Genomic DNA, 6,652 nt, shown 5'->3' with positions numbered 1-6,652 from the left:
CTCCATGGGTATGGTGGTAGCCTTGAGCTGAAGAGCTCGGGGACAGTGCCCAGGCCCAGAGTTCAAGCCCCATGACCCACAAAAAGAAAAAAAAAAAAGACAACAGTTAAAAAGAAGAAGAAAAAACCCAAATGGGCAGAAGACAGACACTTTCCAATGAGAAGATACAGATGGAAATAACTAACTCTCAGAATCATTAGCAGTAAGGAAAATGCACATTACAACCACAATAAGACAGCTTGCGCTTGTCAGAAAGTCTAAGATAAACAGTGACAACACCACAGACAACAGCACACAGAGGCCCAGATGCCAAGACTCAGAATTTCTCACATGTGGCTGGTGGAAAGCTAAAATGCCATCATTACTTCCAAGATAGTTCAACAATTTTGTTATGAGATTCCTTGTGCTGTTGGTATACTGTCCCAAGAATACCTTCAAATAAAAGAAATCACACTTGACAAGAGTGCAGAAGGTCCTGGCATTCTGAGTTCCACTTCGTTTCTTTAAGTGTAATTTTATTGTTTTCGTTACTTTCTCTATAAATTACTTCAGCTGAATCTACCTAGCAAATTAAGATGGGCAGGGGAAACATTCTGAAAATGCTAGCAGGGCAGCAGTTGTAGTTGAACAATGCAGAATGACCACTGGATGGCAGTAGAGGTTTGACTTTTTTCATTTGTGGTTTCCACCTTACCCCCCCACCACTACCCACGCCAGAAAATTAGCTACTTCTTGGCTCTGTCTCTAGCCAAAAAAAAAAAAAAATCTGTAATTACAGATATTATTGGTGGTTGCCAATCCACTGTTAATAAGTTAAACAAAGCACACTAAATAACACTTACTGAGAAGCACCCCTGTGGAGTAAACCTTATAAAACAAATGCCCAGCTAACAGTGTGAGATGAAAATGAACAGTTTCGAAATTTGACACTGTGATCTGGCATGCTGTTTGGTATTTTTTTGGGTTCACAATCATAACGGCTTCCAGAAGTTCTCAGCCATGTCCATTTTTCTGCCTCTTTCCATTCATAATGACAGTGTATTCAGCTCCTCTTTCTTCATTACTTACCTAGGAAAAGGGCTTCCTTATTTAGATTTATAGAGGAGAGCAACCAAGTATAGGAGCTTGAGGGGCAAAATTCTGTGAGTTTTGTGATGCCGTATTTCAAAATACTCCATGTCTTTTCATCAAGATAAAGATGAGGGGGTGGGGGTGCTATTACATTCTGTAAAATTTAATGGACTTAGACAACATGAGATTTCACTTGAATCCAAAGCTTAGGAGTGTATATGTTTCTCTCTTCATCTGAACTTCATTAACGGTCTATTCAATAACATTTCTAGCATGTATTCTCTTCTTTGGTAAGATGGAATTAAACAGTGGATCATAAGTCTGTCCTTGCTTATGTATGCAGGAGAGAGGAATTAAACCTGTCGGATGAATATTTATAGTAGTGTGGTCATACCAAATCACTAGGTGAGTCAATTATCATAATAACTTTTGTAATCAAGTGGTTCCAGGTCTCGTCTGCCTTTTCTGATGTCATCTGAATCCGATGGTTGCTAGACACTGTGGGAGAGCTTGAGCTGGTGATCCACTGTTGAGCAGTTTGTGTGGGACAGTGCCATAAAAAATACTCTGTCACGGGACCCTCCTCAGAGCACATGCCCAGTGAGTCAGTCGTGTAGTTCTGAGAATCAACTGGGGTCAGAAAACACAAATATACAACACACTTGGTATTCAGACTGGCTTAAAAGAGCTAATACTACTTAATGTCTTAGGACAGACACTGATCTAATATTTTTCTCATTTGTCTTCTTGTTTGTTTTATACACACCAATGTATACATATATGAAACATGCTTTTCATGCTTGTAATTTGTTTTTATTTAGGCAGGGTTAAGGTTTGAATTCAGGGCCTTGCATTTGCTTGGCTGATCTGATTCAAGACCTGAGCCCTTTACACTTATTTTTCAGGTAGGGCTTCACATTTATGCCCAGAACTTCCTGGATGGTGATCCTCTTATTTATGCTTCTCATACAACTGGTATGAAAATGCAATGTCACTTTGCCTAGCTTTTACTGGTTGAAATGAGGTTTTGTAAGCACTTTGCCAAAGATAGCCTCAAATCATTGTCTTCTAAATCTCTGCCTTGCAAGTAGCTAGGATTATTCATGTGAATTACCTTGCACTGCCCCTAACCAGTGGTTTCCATTAGTTTAGAGCAAAGAATATTTACCTCTTCTAAAATGCTTCATGAGTTGTTACATAGATTGAGTGAACCAATGGCCTATTTCTGCAACCAGTGGAAAAAATGGCTTTAGCTTTATAAAGCTTAGATGATGGTTCATTGGACTGGATAGACAGAGAAATTCATCAATTGCTGGTGGCATAGCTACTTTCTTGCTTGTGACTACACCAGTTCCCTACTTCTTATTTGACTTTCAGAGTTCAGAGAGATTCTCCATTCATTCAGGGTTCTTGTCCCCAGTAATTATAAGGTCTAGAAGAGCAAAGACTCTTCACTAAAACATATGTGCATGCATACGTGTGTGTGTGTGTGTGTGTGTGTGTGTGTGTATGCATGTGTGTGTGCAAGCTGAGCATTTATAATCAGAAAATCTAAATCTTTTTAAGTGCCAACATAATCACAAATAGAAAACTCCACGTTCGATAGCAGTGGACAGGTCAGTAGAATCACATTATACAGGGCATTGTTTATGTATTTCACAAACTCTCACGTGCAGGACCAGTCATGGTCTCACAGGTCACTTGAGGACTTTGCTCTGGGGAGGATTTCTGTTTCATAGGCCTGGGCTGAAACCTGTGACCGTGGATAGCTTAGGTCATCTCTAGATGAGGCTAGTGCCGCTGGTCTTCTGACCAGACCTCCAAATAACGAAGCCTTAAATAATTGAGATCCAGATGCTAGCTATAAATGAGTCATTTGGCAAGAAATACCTCAAAAGAGCACATTGTGTAAGAGACAGTAAATTACTTCATGGTGAGGACCGTGCTAATACTTCAGAGAAGTATTTCAGCCAGGCACAGCTGGCTTCACACCTGGAATTCTCAGTACTCAGGAGGAGGCTGAGATCCAGGTTTGGGTTCAAAACCAACAGAAGAGAAAAAAAGTCTACAAGATCATATCCCCAACCAAGCCAACCGAAATATTGGACTTGAGGCCTGGTTCAAGTGGTAGAGCACCTGCCACGAGCAAGAAAGGCAATTGAGAATAAAAGACCCAGAGTTTGAGTTCCAGTACACACACACACACACACACACACGCGCGCGCGCGCACGCCCACGGATGTGTGTGCACATGCACATGCACACACACAATGCTCTTCCCAACCTAGTAACTATTGCTGCATAAGTTTACGTTTAACAGTATAGAGACACAGAAAAGAGGTGTAGAGAAACAGTGGTCCACTCTTGCACCCTGACTCTAGGGTGGTGGGATCCTTGAATGCTACAGTCTCCATTTTGGCAGAGGGAAAACAGCACAGAGGCAATAGATTTGGAGATGTCTTCTCTCTAGGTTTGAAGGAGATTGGACTTGAAAGCATGTTTTCATTCAAAGAATACTATTCAACTGGGAAAGTGCTAGATCTAGACAAATGTAAGCTTGACATCTTGTCGCAGCTGTTCCTAGCTGATGATCTAAGAGCCATTACACCTGGCTGAATTCCAGTTTCTTTTGGGGTCAAAAGAATTTTTCATCAAAACTCCGTGAAGATTTGTGGAGAAAACCTTTTTATAATGCCTAGAGCAATGCCACTCACCTGCAAATTATTGAAATATTCGCTACTCATTTTGAATTCAGTAGTATGGCTTAATCATTTGCTCATAAAAGTACACAGAACTTCAAAACAGTTTAGCAGTGGTAATTCTTCCTAAGGATGTCCCATTGTCTGTCTATTGCAAATGTATTTATTTACTAAAATTGTTCTGATCACTTGAAAACGTTGTCTACAATGCACTCTGCCATATTCTTGCTGTCTGCTTTCATGTTGTCATTAATCAGAAATGGAGTGACTTTGGGTTGCTTTTTTACAGTGAAGGCTAAGATAAGGGTGGATGAGGTGCTGTTTACTAAACAATCTCAGTGTTAAAAGACAGGTTCCATGTGAAAGGACATGGTTAAGGAGGATATTCTAACTTATCCATTACTATTTTAAAGTATTAAAATTTGCAGTGAGATTTGTTTCAATGAGCAAATGTCTCAGTGGGTAACTTCATTCTTGCAAAGATTGAGGCAGTTTTTTAGGAACATGTTGCTTTAGGGTGCAGATGCTGTGCACATGAATCAAATTACTCCCACAATAAAGCATTAATTTATTCCCCTGGTGCTTTTCCTTAAAGCATTAAAAAAGTCACTTAAGAATTTGCTCGGAGATTCTAGAAACTAATTTCAAGAAACAAAACACAGGACGTGTGTATGTATGTATGTATGTGGTTATATATGCTTATAATTCCAGCTACTTCAGAGGCATAGGTAGGTGAATTATCATCCTAAAATAGCCAGGGCCAAAAGTTAACTCCCCCCCCCACTAGCAGAAAATGGAAGGAGTAATCAAGATGCATTGTACTCACAAACTGACATGTTGAATTCAAACAACTTTGTATTATTATTTGAAGATGATAGAAATATAATAATGACAAAAAGTAAAAAGAATTATTCACCTCACTGGATTTTTAATAACCATTGTCAATCATTGATCTCTTTACACTAGTTTATGTCTCCAGAGAATTTTCTCTAGTAAACAATTCAAGCGAGAAATCCAGGATATATTTGACATCAAAGCTAAGAGAAAAGTACAAGTTTTATGAATGTGGAAGGATTAAGGACATTTAAATTACTTCTTTTTATACTGAAACAATTATAATGAATGTACATATATCATTCACAAACCACTATTTTATTATTGACACCTAGAACTACAGAGAAATGAAGCAATCCTTTTTTTTCTCGTGAAAAATAGACCTTAAGGACATTCATATATTGCTCAGAAAATTGCTTTGTTATTTATATAAAAAGTAGGATCCAGGCTACTTGGGATTTGGAGATTGGAAAGATGGATGTTTAGCTCCAGACTGAGCAAAAAATGAAAGAAAAAGAAAAAAAAGTTGGGGAGACTCTTTTTTTTTCCATGTATAAATATCTGAGCCTGGGAGCATACGTCTGCCATACCAATTATATGGTAATGCATAAATAGGATGATCATAATTCAGGCAAGTCTGAGCATAAAAGTGAGACTGTATCTGAAGAATAACTAGTGCAAAAAGCACTGAGGGCATGGCTCAAGCGGTGGATCACCAGCCTCGAAAATGCAAAGCTCTGAATTCAAACAAGGTATTAATACTTTTCAATGACTTTATATGCTGCTGCTGCTGCTGCTGTGTGCTGGTATTTTCTGATTCTAACCTTGTGTCTAGATCAGACAAGATTCAGTGAGGCTGTCCTCTGGGGTCAATCCAGTGCAATGCCCTGCCCTGTTATACTCAAGCCACACACAGTAGTGCTTCCACGGGTTACTGTCACAACCACATCTCTGCTCCTCCCACCGTGTCTAGCATCCCAAAGATTCAGATGACATCAGAGAGGGCAGACAGGACCTGGAACCACTTGATGAAAGCAGTTGTTAGGATAATTGGCTCTCATAGTTGTTTGGTATGACCGCACTACAGTAAATATTCAACAAATGCTTCAGAGCAGCTACTATGATGTGCCAAATACTAGGTAAAGTGTTTAGTGTTCATTATTTCATTGAATCAAAAAATAAGCTATGAGGGCTGGGAGTTGGCCTAGTGGTAGAGTGCTTGCCTAGCATGCACGAAGACCTGGGTTCAATTCCTCGGTACCACATACATAGAAAAAAGCCAGAAATGGTGCTGAGGCTCAAGTGGTAGAGCTCTAGCCTTGAGAAAGTCCAAGGACAGTGCTCAGGCCCTGAGCTCAAGCCCAAGGCTGGCAAAAAAAATAAATAAACTGTGATTGTTTTATTTTAGAAGAAAAGAAATTAAGGGATAGGGATGTGGCTTTAGTAATACGGTACTCGTCTAGCAAGCAGAGGAACCTGAGCTCAAATCCCAGTGTCCTTCTCCCCTGCATTAAAAGAATAATAAATCAGTTCAGGAATTAAGTGGGCAAGAAAGCGGGGGACAATACAAACAAAAGTATGACTTTTAACCCTTTTTGTAGTTCTGTAAAATGATGTCTATGTACAATTAGCAGATGGATGTGGGATTGTGGGATTTAGGTGTTGAAAAGGCAGTCACCAGGGCAGAATATTTTTCTTGTCCTTTGTTTTGTTTTGCTAGTTGTGGGGCTTGAACTCAAGGCATGGGCAATGTTCCTGGGCCTTTGTGCTCAAGGCTCTACCACTTGGAGCTACAGCTGTACTTTGAGGGTGCTGGTAGTTAATTGGAGATAAGAGTCTCTTGGGCTGGCTGGAAAGTGTGACCCTCAGATCTCAGCTTCCTGAATAGCTAGGATTTATATGCCCGAGCCACCAGCACTAAAAAAATCATCTATATTCTTTTTAGTACTGGGCAATGACTTTGTTATCCTCCCAGTTTATATCATCATGAAGAAAAAGAACATCAGAGTAACTCATCAAAAAGTATGTGAGGAATGCCTTGGATATTAA

The sequence above is a fragment of the Megascapheus bottae genome, chromosome 20 (genome assembly GCF_031878675.1).
Source record: "Megascapheus bottae isolate mThoBot1 chromosome 20, mThoBot2.hap1, whole genome shotgun sequence".
Taxonomy (NCBI): Eukaryota; Metazoa; Chordata; class Mammalia; order Rodentia; family Geomyidae; genus Megascapheus; species Megascapheus bottae.
Note: the sequence above shows the minus strand (reverse complement) of the source record.